Genomic DNA, 15,245 nt, shown 5'->3' on the forward strand with positions numbered 1-15,245 from the left:
GGAACATTATGGGGAGGGATGGGACGGAGATAGACCGACTAGATGGCATCGGGTAATCTCAGAATTGTGACCTGGAATGTACGGGGCCTCAACAGCTACCTTAAACGCAACAAAGTGATGATGTATTTAAAGAGGATGCGCGTAGACATAGCCCTGCTGCAAGAGACCCACCTCACTAGGGAAAGGCTGGAGGTGGTCGGGAGGAAATGGAAGGGCACCGTTGTGGGGGCGGCGTACTCAGCGTATGCCAGAGGGGTCGTCACTTGGGTGGCGCCCCACGTGCCGTTTCGAGTGCTAGATTCTACGGTGGACCCGGAGGGTAGAATGGTGGTGGTAACGGGTCTCTTGGAAAACAGAGAAATACACATCATAAATTTGTACGCCCCCAATAACGATACAGCGGCTTACTTTAGGACCCTCTACGGTAAACTTGGCCCCCTGGCGGGGGGTACGGTAGTGTGGGGGGGGACTTTAACTGTACCGTAGACCCCAGTATGGATAGGTCCAAGGATAGGGCAGGAAAAATGGCACCGGCGGCTAAAGCGCTGAGTACCCTACTGAAAGACCTAGGACTAGAGGATGCGTGGAGGAGGCTGCATCCCACGGCTAGACAGTACTCACACTACACAGCGCCACATGATTTGTACACAAGGTTAGACTACATGTTTGTAACAGCTGGGATAGTGAGAGAAATAGAAGGAGCAGAATACAAGGCCGAGTGCTGTCGGACCACTCGCCCTTGGTGGTAGACTGGAGACACCAGCCCCCACGCCCGCAGATCCCTACATGGAGACTTAGGACCGAGGCTCTGCAGGATGAGGGGTTTCGGGAGGGCCTGAGGGACACCATTGAAGAATATTTTGATAAAAACACGGGAAGCGTAAGCTCTGTGGGCACACTGTGGGAAGCGTTTAAGGTGGTGGTGCGTGGGGTAGCTATTTCCCAAGTTAAAGGACTACAGTGGGGGGTTGAAAGGGAGCTCCGGGAGGCGGAAAGAGAGCTAGAGGAGCTCACGCGTTGTGTGAGCACCGCTCATGATAACAGAACCAAAGTAGAGGAGCTACAGTTGTCCTGTAGTGCACTCTGGGATAGACTGTGCAGACTCAGCTACAGGAAATATACGGAGCGGATACACGCAGGGGGCGATAAGCCGGGCAGATTGCTGGCTTGGCTGTACAAGAGTGAGACCCCCCGCTCGGTGATTAGTGAGATTCAGGGCGAAGGAGGTAGCATATGCAACACCCAGAAAGAGGTAAATGAGGAATTCCTTAAGTTTTACAGACACTTGTATGAGGACACGGGGGAGGATATGGGTCAAGACATACTAGACACACTGGGGGACATTGAGCTGCCCACCTTAGATGATCTAGAACGCTCTGAGTTGGACGCACCCGTCACCTCGGATGAGCTGGAGGTAGTGATTCGGAACTTGCCCACTTGCAAGGCGCCGGGTTCGGATGGGCTGCCCAGCGAGTTCTACAAAACATACCAGCAAGAGTTGCTCCAGCCACTTCTTGCCACTTTCAACGAGGCCTATGAGAAGGGAGAACTCCCGTTGTCTCTCCGTGAGGCCGTAATCATCCCACTCTTGAAACCAGGCAAGCCGGCCGTGGAGTGCGGGTCTTACAGACCGTTGTCCATGCTCAACCAGGACAGCAAAATACTCACGCGGTGCTGGCTAATAGACTGAAAAGGCTGATTAAGAAACTGATACACCCAGATCAGACGGGATATGTTCCGGGCAGGAACATCACCGACAACCACCGGAGGCTACACCATGTCATGGACCAAACTGAGGAGGACACGGGCGAGCTGGCCATAGTGTCGTTAGACGCGGTCAAGGCCTTCGACTCGGTACGATGGCCTTGGCTGAAAGTGGTCCTGAAGGGGTATGGAGTGAGACCCGGATACCTCAGATGGGTACAGTTGTTTTACAGCACCCCGATGGCGAGGGTCAAGACAGGGTCCACGGTCTCAGATTCTTGGCAACTGGGCAGGGGGACCAGACAGGGATGTCCCTGGTCACTGATGCTATATATGCTGGCAATATGCCTGCGTCAACAATATGGGGAGGTGGGCATAAACACGGCCAGTAGAGAGCATTTGATATCATTATATGCGGATGATATGCTCCTTTATTTACGCTATCCAGAAGAAAACCTACAGTACGTCCTAGAGGTGATAGAACGGTACGCCATCCTCTCCGGTATATCGGTGAACCCTGGAAAGTCCAGCCTGTTCCCTTTGGGTAGATATACGAATGTCCCGGTGCAGAGGCTGCCTGTTCTGCCAATACAATGGCAGCCCGTAACATTTAGGTATCTGGGAATAAACATTTACCACAAGATAGAGACAGAACACAAGCACAACACGGAAAAGGCGATAGAGGGGATTAGGAACAGTATGGTATTTTGGTCCAGACTGCCCCTGACCATGGTGGGGAGGGTGGCCTTGCTCAAGATGGTGGTCCTGCCTAGACTCTTGCACTTTTTTACAAATGTCCCGTTTCTGATACCCAGAAGCCTATTCGTGAAACTTCACAGCATGTGTAGGGGTTTTGTGTGGGGCAGCTCTAGGAATAGGGTGGCTCTGTGGAAGCTCCAGAACCCGTGCGACAGGGGGGGATAGGCCTGCCTAACTTCGAACTCTATTACCTGGCGGGGCAGCTTCAGTACATGGCCAGGTGGCTCTCGACTGAAGATTCGGCGGAAGCCAGGCTCCTCAAGAAGATACAGCCCCATACTTTCTGATGGAAGTGGTGTGGTTGGGCAGAGATAAACTAGTGGGCAAGGGGCGGTTACTGAGGTTGGGCTGGGAGATCTGGCACAGGACATGGAAAATTGGGGGGGACTCGGAACTATACTCCCAGCAGGCCCCTTTGGCGGCTCTGTGTGGGAGCGACTCCCAACTACTTGAATCGGTCCACAGATACTGGGAACAGGTAGGCCTAGCCACCCTCGGGGACATATGGCAGGAAGGGGAGGCAGTGGACTTTCAGCGGCTGCAGGAAGAGACGGGAGTACATGGCGGCCAATATATAACCTACACTAGGCTGGTGAAAAAGACTAGAGAAAGATGGCCGGAGACAGTGCTCGCGGAGGATCCAGATGCCTCCCTGGAAACCATGTACGATGTATCGGAGGGCGGGCACAAAATATCGAGGATATATGAGCTCCTGCGGGCAAGGGCAGGGAAGGAGTTGCTCCAATTGAGACAAGATTGGGAGGAGGAGATGGGAGGACCCATGACGGATGGGCAGTGGGAACGGGCCCAGAGGTACCATAAAAAGGTGTCCCGTAACGCGAGATTTCAACAGCTTCAGTTGTATGTTACCCACAGGGCTTATTTAACCCCCGGGAAGATTGCAAAGTTTGGGGGATCAGCTATGCAGCAATGCCCCAGGTGTGGGGAGGTGAACGCAGGATTGCTACATATGTTTTGGGCTTGCCCGGAGGTGCATAGATTTTGGAATGAGGTCAAGACGAAACTGGCTGGCGGGGGGGTAGTGCTGGATGTGGAATCGGCCTGGTCATGCTTGCTTGGACTATTCCCTAGACTAGACTAGTCCAGCCCGGCATTTGAAACACATAAGCAAGATGAAGGACCTGGCCTATGTCTTGGCCAAACGTAGGATCGCCATGGGCTGGAAGGCGGCCCATAGACCCAGGGTGGAGTTGTGGTGGAAAGACCTCTTGAAATGGGCGGAAGCTGAATCCGTAGTCTGGTTTGAAGCGGTCACCAGGGGGGGCGAAGAAGAAGTAGGGCCCTTGTTGGCCTGGCGACAATTGGTGGCCTCGTTGGCAAACCCTCACCAGGGTGACAACGAGACAGAGGACCCGGTTGATGGCAGTCTAGGAAGTGTGCCACCCAGTGATGTTCCCGAAAATAATATGTGAGAACTGGCTCTAGTTTAAGGGGGGATGGGGTAGTTGGGGAGTTTGAAAATGTGTTGAAATATGATGCTTTCTATGTTTTGAAACGGTTGTAGTGTGTTTGTTTGACCTTAAAAAATAAAATAAAAATATATATTAAAAAAAAAAGTCTTGCCCGATTCATTCTCAAATTTAGGAACTGCCCTCTCTGCCCTTTGTTTCCGCAAGCGATTAGCTAACATGGTATGAGCTTTATCGGCTATTTCATAAAATTTCTGTTTTAGATACCGCAGTTACGTCAATACCTTGCTTTGCCAAATGTCTCTTTATTTTTTTTTATTTGGCCTATTTTAAGGATTGAAGGATCGAAAAAAAGATCTACTGAGAAATGACAGATTGCTTTTTGATTGTTTTATTTTTAATAATGAGGAGGGAGACCCCGCTGCCCCTCACTTCCCTCTACCTTAACCTGTCCCCTTACCCCAACACCATCTATTTTTTATGAAGATGAACAAAATTCCCTAACAAATTCCGCCCAAAAAAATCAGTCATTTCTCATTAGGTATTTTTGTATTCGATCATTTCTGCAGATACCTGTTTTTAAATATCATAACAATGATTCATTATTTTTTTGATTGTATCATAAAGGCAGCATTGCAAATAAAGCCATACTACATTCTCTCCACCATTCAAGAGGTTCTTTCATCATGTTGTCTTTCATATTGTTTATTCTCCAGTATTTACTTATGGCCTCGGTTTCAGCAGGCTTTTAATTGGTTGAAATGCCTGTGGGATGGGTATATTGGCCCTTGATTCTGGGGAATGTGTGACTCTCTCACTACAGTTCTCTATAAAGCATCCATCCAAATATCCCGGCGACCTTTGGAGGTGTTATTTGTTTACCTGGTGGTCCTCCCTTGTGTACCCAAGCCAAGCAGGATCTATTGTCTTTTTCTAATGTGCTTTTTAAGAAATTAGCCCATCATTTGTTTCTAAAGACATGCTTCTTGTTCTTCATTAATGTACTATATTCTACAGTGTTCTGCATACCCTTGCAGCATTTTAATCTTAGTTTTTCCCACCACCTTGGGTTTGCCATCTCAACTTTTCACTCGCACTTTTGCTTTTCAAACACTTCTTCCACTGCCTCAGTCATAAATTGCACCATCTGTATGTAGATTATGTACACTCGTGTTGACCTGTCATTGCGCATCCCTTCTTTTGTCCATTTATCGTACTGGTCATTCTTTATTTGTCCATTTACGACTTCCACACCACGTTTTGGTAATCTTTCGGAGTGTGTTCCCTTTATAGCGAGAAAGCAGAACTTCAAATCATTTCTCTGTTCCTAATGTTTCTTCGTGTTGTTTAGGAAGACAGCATTTTCTGGGGAAGGTCACCACTAGGTCTATACGACGTAGCCATATGGTGTTGGAGCTGAAATCGCAAAGTGCCGGATGGCCATGCCAGGAACATGCTCCTATGGCACCTAGGTATCGTTATTGCTCCACTTGATCTGGGCCAAGAAGCAGAGATGAAAGAAGCACAGGCTCAAGAAGAAGTCGGTTGTCACGGTAACTGGTGGAGTATCTAATTGTATGTTCCTTCAGCCTGGTCAATGGTGCTGCTCAGGCTGCCACTGCCAATATGTGTGACTATACTTTGCTTGTCCTTGCACTTGTACCACTCAAATTCATGGAGGGATTTTTTGTGAGATATCAGCATGGACATGCCAAAGTTACCTGCCTCGCTCCGATTTTCCACAACTTGTTAATATTTTATAAATGTAGCAGATGGTTTTGTGCCATGAAGTTCAAAAGTGTCCTTCCTGGAGCATGCAATGAGTGGGTGATCTAATGGATGGAAAAGGCTTGCTGAGATTCAAAGACTTGTATCTAGTGGCCCATTTGCTTGTCTAGGTGTCACTCTAAGTCTAGGCTGTGGGGGGTGTCTATGAGGATTATTTTTAAATAAAAGATTTATATATAAATAAGACGCAGGCATTGGAAGTTCTCCATACAATAATTCACAAAAAGATTCACAAAAAAGTAAAGAAGCAAAGCTCCTACTCCCGCCAGCGCCTAATTGTGGAAAAAATATGAACATGAAAAGAGGTGGCAGCACCAAGAGAGGGGAAGGATACAAAGGCATAGAAGGGAATAGATACTTAGTGATTGTAATTCAAATGGTGCTAGTGCTTTTTAAGTGTTTTATAAATATAGGAAATTAGACCAAATGCTATTCAAATATCAACACATTGGGGGTCATTACGACCCAGGCGCTAATTGCGCCAACTTTACCACCATGGTGTAAACTATGTTTACACCATGGTGGATGGCGGATTTACTGCCCCATTCCAAGGTGAGTGGGGCGGTAAATCCCCATTTCCCATTTTCCCTTCCCCATTCCCATTTTTGCCCCATAGGGCATAATGGGAGTGGGGAAGGCGCTAATTACGCCACCGTAAATTACGGTTAACCCTTAACGCCTGGGTCGTAATGAGGCCCATTGACCCTCATTATGAGTTTGCCGTTATCCCACCGGTAACACCTGTGGGATACTGGTAAACTGCACTTACCGTCTCTGCCTTCTTGGGAGGCGGAGAGTCGGTAAATTCCCATTTCCTGAATGACTGCCACCGTTGGTAATGGTGCCTGTGATTCAGGCATTTATTTGCCGGTAGGAGCCTGGACTCCCGGCAGGTCAGGCCTGCCGGGAGATCCGTGGCTCCCACCGGGAAACTTGAAGTGTGTCGGTCTGGAAAAAATGCCACAACTGGAATTACCAGCATTTTTCCCCTCATTTTTTCTAGACCGGCAAAATTGTAATGGAGCCCAGAGTCCTCAAGAGCATATGATAACTTCTCCAAATGGCACATGGTTTAAATGCCCTTGCATATGAGCGCCTGTGCAAAATCTGGCAATACCTGTTACGTGTTATGAGTACCCAGGTATGTGCTGGCAATATCTGGTGCATGGCATATGCATATACTATCAACAGCTGGCAAATAGTGTGAGTGCCAAGGCATATGATGCAAAATCTGGCAAGCAGTGTATGTACCTGCACCTCTGCAATGATAGGTTATGTTATGTTACCTGAACATTTGTAAAGTGCAATACTGCCACGGGAGTTGTGGCATCATATCACTATACAGTGGTAATAGCAAGCAGATGGTAGGTGTGCCGGGACATATTATGCCAGTGCTGATTCTACTTGGACATATGATGGCAATACCCAACCAATGTTGTGAACGGCTGGGCATATGATGACTTGAGCTGGAAAATGGCGTAGCTGGGTAATACGATGGCAATGGTTGTAAAATGATGTTCCTTGTCATTGCTGGAAAAGCATGGAAATGGTGTGAGAACCAGGGCAGATAGGGCCAATATCTGGCACATTGTGGAAATACCAGTGGTGATGTAAGTTCATGGGCATATGAGGGCCTGTGCATAACATATTTTAACTTGTAAACAATGACATTACCTAGCCAGGTATGCGCCATTAGCAGTGTTTGGCCTTCAAAAAGACCTTATTTGGCCTTCAAAAAGACTCATCAGGGTTGAAACAGGTTTTGTCTGTTCGTTTGCTTCATGAACTATGACATTAATCCAAGAATGAGAGATATGATATTGTATAGATTTGAAGTGCAATAATCCATTTTTCTAAATTCACGAGGTTGGATAAACATCTGCAATACATGCTATTTTAGCAACAAGATCGCAATATTTTTCTCTTGTGGTATGCGCGATTGTGTCAGGCCTCGGGCCTCTCACCGCCACGGCCCACGGCACATTACCTGGAGGATGTACCTTTGTTGGCGGTTGCAGGCCAGGGGGACTGGCTGGTGGCACGGATGAGCAGGCGACATGGGACAGCGTCCTGAAGGCAGTCGCGGCTCTGGCTCATCCGTGATGGGCGCAGCCATGTTGGCTTGTCTGCGTGCATGCGCAGTAGCCCATCTGGGTTCCTGAAGTCAGCTACGCTTACTCAGTGTTCCCCGTCATGGGGAAGATGCCCGCTGCAATGAACGCAATGCGGGAACAGCAGGCTACTGAATGTCGGACTAGTCCACTCATGCATGCGTCTCAATACGCTCTGTATGGTGTGGATCCTCCTTCCTTGTGCTGGACCCTGGAGGATTCTGCTCTCCACTTTGTTCTGCCTTGCATTTCCTTGCCCAGTCGTTGGGGCCTTTTCATATTATGGCTCGAATCTCTCCTGTGGCCTTCCGATTATCCTTGCCTGCTGTCTGGCGCGTGCACCCTGTTTTCCACATCTCTCTGTTGAAACCGTACCTGAAGGACTCCTATGGACGTTCTCCTAAGTGTCCTTCCCCTCTGGATGGTAACGGTTTGCTGGAATAAAAAGTGCAGGAGGTCTGCGACTACGAGTTCTATCGGGGCTGTCTATTTAACCTGATTGACTGGCTGGGCTATTCTGCAAGTGACCGCTCCTGGGAGCCTGCATCGGCTGTCCATGCTCCCCGTTTAGTCTGGCATTTCCACCTGCATTTTCCTTCGAAGCCTGGTGCCATCACCACCGTAGCCCACGGCATGTTACCTGGAGGATGCACACCTGTTGGCGGTTGCGGCGCAGGGGGACTGGCTGGTGGCACGGACGGGCAGGCGACATGGGACAGCGTCCTAATGGCAGTCATGGCTCTGGCGTGTCCGTGATGGGTGCGGCCATGTTGGCTTGTCCACGCACATGCACAGTAGCCCGTTTGGCTTCCCAAAGTCAGCTGCGATTATGCTGCGTTCCCTGTTGCCATGGGGATGAAGCCTGCTGAGATTAACGCAATGCGGGAGTAGCAGGCTATTTAAAGCCTGCCTTGTCCTCTCACGGATGTGTCTCAATACGCTCCATATGGTGTGGATCCTCTTTCCTTGTGCTGGACCCTGAAGGATTCTGCTCTCCGCCTTGTTCTGCCTTGCCTTTCCTTGTCCAGTTCTGCCAGTCCGTCTTTCCTTCCTGGGCTACTTCTCCTCCTGTTACTATCTCCCTGACTCTGTTGCTGTGCCTTACCTGAGCTACTGCTGCTTTCCCCAGCCTCAGTTGCTCTGCCTTACCTGTGCTGCTGCCTCCTCCCAGCCACTGTTGCTCTGTCTTACCTGTGCTGCCTTCTTCCCACCTCGGTACAAGTTGACAGACAACATCTTATCTACGAACTGGTGTACCTTGGTTTCGCTGAACATTCAACACCCAGCTTTGCCAGCAAGTGCTTATGCTGTCTCCACGTCACGTTTATCCAGGAAAGCTGTATTGTGGCGTGGGGAGCCGGTTGTCAGTCTCTGTAGGGGAAGGGCACGGGGGTGGTCCCTGCATCCTCCTTGCAGCCCGAAGCAATCTGGTTCGCTGTGGAAGTGTGGAAAGTCAAGTTGCAAGACCACGAAGCCAGCAGCGACCCACCTTGGAACACGAGGCACACTCATTTCTATTTGCAGACCCAGCAATACTGCTCATACTTAGGTGCAGTTGGACCAGCGGTGTTGTGCCCTACCCCCTGTTTCTACAAGTACTGGTCATGCATAGCATATCAAAAGTGCCTGACAAACTATGATGATGCCTCCACATTATATTGCAAATCCTGGCACCTGACGTGCTTACCTGATATGTGATGGCAATATCTGTGAAGTGGTGACAGCCCCTGGTCATCTGATAGTAACATCTATCATCATCAAATGATGGCAGGACTTAACACGGAACTTGCTTTCACTCTACAGCAGCCCAAACGATTGTCTTTTGCTAGTGTTTGTTTTTCTGATTCCTGATGGCTGGGGACTAGGGCAGCAATGGTTGTAGTGGAGGGGGATTGTGAAATTGCTCTATGATTGTGAAGGACGTATTGTGTCCATTTAAGATGAAGAACCCTGCCGATTTGCGGGGCGTGTGGAAATGCCTGCAGTCTTCTGCAGCAGGGAACAGAGATTCACGTTGGCCCTGCACTCGCCTTATCGAGTCGAAAGAATCGTGCTATTGTTTGTGCTGCATCTTCAGGACTAGCTGGTTGCAATCCAGGGATTATTAATGAAGGCAGGGGACTATATGAAATAACTGGGATCTGGCACTTGGTGTTCCTTCTGCGAATGTATTTTAAGCACAGCACCTGCTACCCAGCTAAATAAGTAGGACAGCACATAGCTACATTTATTTTGTAAAAACAAACATGGAAACGCTATTTGTCTCACTGGCTGCTATTTTGAGAACAGAATGCTGAATGGAGTAAGTAAGCAACGTCTTCTGTAAGATGCAACTGACAGAGGTGCAACTGTTGCATTTACCCCATAACATCGGGCACTCCTCCCAGAAATACACTCATGCTACAGAAACACACGATAGACAGCACATCAACATGTCTATTGAAAGAAAGAGCACACAAGGAACCGGCCTGCCACAGACTGCGTTGCCCTGGGGAACGGATGCGTCGCATATCAGTTATACGCTGCCTTGCAGCTAGCAATACAGCGCTGTTCGTTTGCTTTGGGATGCACATCGATGTTGGACACTTGCATATTTTTGATTGGTGTTCCTTTTTTACCTAAAGTAAAACATTGGGATGGGTGGATGGTTTTGAATTAGTCCTAACCATTGGCTGTGCGCTGGGCCGCCTCCTACTCCATTGAGTTTTAGCCCGTCTATGCCATGGCAGAAGGGGACCAGAGATGGTACAAATCAGTGTGGGACTGCAACCAAGGGGAGCAGTCACACCCAAACTGCTAGGCCACGTCTCGCTTGCATGGACAAACAAGCATTGGCAATGGCAACAGTTTGGGCTTTTATGTAGGCATGGCCAAGGCACTTTCCAGGCACAGCCGCGGTGGTATTAACTGGCCATAGATGGTAGCAGGTGCAAACTGGGTTGAGTACCTGGGCATATAATAGCAGTGCCTGGAAAATGCCTAATGCTTTTATACAAGCCAAAACTTTGCCAATGTTTGTTTTTAACAGGACTTCAGTGAAGGACACTCAGAGTGCTTATAAATCAAGTGGCTGAAGACATTTATTACATCAGCGGGTTTACAACTCCAATTAAGTTTATTGGGCCTCATTACAGGTCCGGCGGTTACACTGCCGGTGCTAACGGTGGGTAGCCGCCGGACCCATAAAAAATGACTGGCGCCTGACTTCCCGGTGCCACAGTGCTATTGTACCAAGTCCGGCGGCCAGGAAGTCAGGCGCCGGTAATTTAGTTAATCACCATTCCCATAGAGTGACTCTATGGGAGTGGGGAGATGGAAGCACTGGCACCATTGTTAGTGGTGCCGGTGCTTCCATGACGGCTTTGCCTGCCGTGACTGCTGTGCCCGGCAGGGTCAGATCTGCTGGGCACAGCAGCTCCGGCAGGCAAACCTGTAGTTTGCCAGTCCGGAAACAAGGGTGCCGGTGAGCTTACCGGCACCCTTAGTTCCAGACCGGCAAACTTGTAATGAAGCCCAACTCTCAGAAGACTGCCTTGAAAAAACACAGGCAGGCACTTTGAGTACAACGTTTGATGGTAAGCGAGCCAAAAAAGGTTCCGATGAGGAGGTGTTTTGGGCGGGAGGGGCAGGGACCTGGTGGGAATTGCCATAGGGATTAGCATGGCCATGGGCAAAGGGTGTGCAAATAACCAAACAACACCCACAAGCTGTTTGTCCCTCCTCATATGCAATTTCTCCCTACCTGTACGCTAATGCAGCAGTTATGGCTTATAGGTGTCGCAAGCAACGCCTAATAGCCCAAACTAAAAATCAACTGCAGACACAGCAGACTGAAAAACGATGGTCTGCAGGGTTGTCAAGTGCCCTGTTAGCGGTTGTGATTTATTCAAAACCTTTCAGCCTCACCTTTCTCTTTTGCTAAAGCAAATTTTTGCCATAATTTTATGTTTGAGACAGTGATCGAAGTGTTCAAAAAGAAGTAGTCGAACTATTTTCCCTGCTGGTGTGCCCCTGTTCCCCACAAACCCCATTGTCACACCCCCTCCCACGTGCAATCCAAACCCCCAAACACATCTGCTGTTTAAGGGAATGTGCAGTGAAGTGCAAGTCTCATCTGCTTCCTACACTTTTATTTTAAAACTAAACCATCCCAGAACAGTTTCTTTTTAAAATAAAAGTATAGGAACAGTTAACCTTAAAAAAAAGATAGAGTAGAGGAGCACCGCTTCGGCCACTGGTTTGAATGCTGTTATTTTGCACAAGTAGAGATTTGCACAGGTGTCTTGTGGTTTCCTTTATGCAATTTTAATGCCCCAGAAGAAAAAACTGCAACAATCTTAGCATGGTAAAATAAATGATCCTAAAAAGGCACATGGGGTCATTACGACCCAGGCGGTAAGTACACCAACTTTACCACCATGGTGTAAACTATTTTTACACCATGGTGGATGGTGGATTTACCGCCCCATTCCAAGGTGAGTGGGGCGGTAAATCCCCATTTCCCATTTACCCTTCCTCATTCCCATTTTTGCCCCATAGGGCATAATGGGAGTGGGGAAGGCGCTAATTACGGCACCGTAAATTACGGTGCCGTAATTAGCACCAAGGCGGTTTAGCGCCATGGATTTTAACGCCTGCTGAAAGCAGCCGTTAAAATTGGAATCAGGCGTTAAGGGTTAACGACGGCGTTAACCCTTAACGCCTGAGTTGTAATGAGGCCCACAGAGTGTAAATAGCAATCCCCTAATATTTTCCACTGGAAGAAAATTGGGATGCAAACTAACATGAGCTCATAGTCTGCGCAACAGATGAGCGCACCTGAGAAACACAGCCTTTATGCTGGATGAAATGTTAGGGGAGTGTAGAAAAGGAGCTAAGTACCCCCACCTTAATCACCTTGTCCATCTTGCCTATATGTTGGGTACCACAGAGTGAGACATGTGCGGTACCAGTGAAAATACTGATACCAAGGAGAATCCTGGAGGCAAGGTTCCCATTGATAAAACCATACCTGCATACAAGACAGTATGATGGCCGTTTGAATTAAATCCCAGAAGAAGCAGAGCAAATGAATGGCGAAGACAAATGGTGACGTCATACAGAGTTGAGCTGACGTACATAGAAGAGATGCAGAGACTAGAGAGTGTAGATATTCTATAAGGCATCCAGAAAGTATCTTGAGGCTAGCTAAGTAGTGACTAGATTGCTGCATGCGCCAATATATACATACATATAGAAGCAAATAAAGAATGGATGTTTCCACTAGGTGTTATAGCAGAGCTGGGCAAAAGAAGTGTGTCGCAGTTAAAGAAAAACTAGTGAATTACAAAGTGAATCTCAGAAAGGCGAGACTGGATGAGCCAATAAGCCAAGGTTTTACCAGGCTGGAATGAGCAGACATTGGATACAAATCGTGTGAAAGAACAAAGTTCCTGTTCAGGAGGCATGAACAAAACAAGGAAGACATCAGAGGTCTATTAGAAAATACTATTTTTAATACACGAGAGGCTCGATTTTGTGGTCTTCAGTCACGTGGAGGGATGACGTTGGACGAACATGATGGTCACACTACGCATGAGGGCAGAGCATGCCTTCACTCTCCTGAATTCTCCAGAGCAAAGAATACTCCCAAGGACAAGTTCAAAGCCCTAATTGACAGCAGACCACTGAGGTGATGATGGATAAATATGGTAATTGGTGGGAAGCTATGGTCAAAGACGAGCTCACCAGCACCTGGAAGTCCAGTCTGCTGCTAACGTAGGAGGAAAAGTACTGACAGAGGTTAGAGTGCCAACCAATGGTAGAGGACCGCATGATTAAGAGTCCTATAGTTTGTGTAGGCAATGAGACATTGTGTATTTATTGACACTCAAAGTAATTGTTTTAGGGGAGGGCTTAGTTGCCCCACCTGATGTTAAGAAACCTAAAACATTTCTTCACTGCCTTAGACGAGTATGGATTATATACTTAGATATTCCCTTAGACCCTATCACATTTCCCATTAGGTTTTTGTAGGATGACGTTAGTAACATGTAGGTTGACTTCACCTATGATGATTTTCTGTTATAAAAGAATGCTTTTTTCAAGATGCATTGAGAGTTCTTACGCTCAGACGTCCGTTGATGTCTGTTGTACTCCCTGTTTTAGATAATTGATATTATAACAGTTACCCTTTTGCCAACTACCTGAGTCGTTTTGATTATTGATGTTTGCTTAACTTCTGCATCCCCATCCATCTCAAGGGTATTGCTACCTCATCTTAAAGGGATGGAAGACCCCAGTTCAGGATGGTCACACCCTTTCGTAATTAACCACTGAGGTGATGATGGATGAATATGCTAATTGGTGCGAAGCTATGGTCAAAGACGAGCTCACCAGCACCTGAAAGCCCAGTCTGTGTGCTGCTAACGTAGGTGGAAAAGTACTGATGGAGGTTAGAGTGCCAACCAATGGTAGAGGACCGCATGATTAAGAGTCCTATAGTTTGTGTAGCCAATGAGACGTTGTGTATTTAGTGACATTCATAGTAGCCTGTTTCAGGGGAGGGATTAGTTGCCCCACCTGATGTTAAGAAATCTATCACATTTCTTCACTGCCTTAGAGGAGTATGGATCGTATACTTAGATCTTCCCTTAGACCCTATCACACTTGCCATTAGGTTTCTGTAGGATGACGTTGGTAATACGTAGGTTGACTTCACCTATGACAATTTTTTGTTATAAAAGAATGCTTTTTTCAAGAAGCATTGAGAGTTCGTATGCTGAGACGTCCATTGATGTCTGTTGTACTCCCTGTTTTAGATAATTGATATTAAACAGTTATCCTTTTGCCTTTTGATTATTGTTGTTTGAGTATCTTCTGCATCCCCATCCATCTCAAGGGTATTGCTACCTCATCTTAAAGGGCTGGAATACCCTAGTTCAGGAGGGTCACACCCTTTCGTAATTAAATTCTCTTGCCATCAAGTCAATAGTTGCACTGAAATCCATAATTAACACAGCCTATTTGGAAAGGTTCAAAAACAGAAGTGGATAAAAATGTCCTTATGGACATATGGAAGAACATGAATGAGCAACTTTACCTTGGTCAAAAAGTGTTTGTGAGAAGGTGGCCCTCAGGACAACAAATAGGTTCATGAAACGTGAGATCCGAAGACCCCCAGAGGCACTGCCCTTCCAAGAATGTCCCTTGCACTGTTACTTTGTAGTTTGACCTCCTTAGTGCCGAACACTAAAGAGCTCTATAATTAACCTTTCTATACTTTTCCCAAGGCCGTACTGGGAGTTATGGGTCCTGAACACTGAATTAAAGGCTTGAGAGGGCATGGTCTATAAAGATAATATGACAGACAAAAGGGAGGGGGTGTGTGATGAATCAACGGATGTTGTCCCTTCTTCCCTGGGCGGAGCTCCTTCCCATGAGGCCAGGGAGGTGAGGCCACTACCCGATAGTC

The sequence above is a fragment of the Ambystoma mexicanum genome, chromosome 4p (assembly GCF_040938575.1).
Source record: "Ambystoma mexicanum isolate Mex_15411 chromosome 4p, UKY_AmexF1_1, whole genome shotgun sequence".
Lineage (NCBI taxonomy): Eukaryota > Metazoa > Chordata > Amphibia > Caudata > Ambystomatidae > Ambystoma > Ambystoma mexicanum.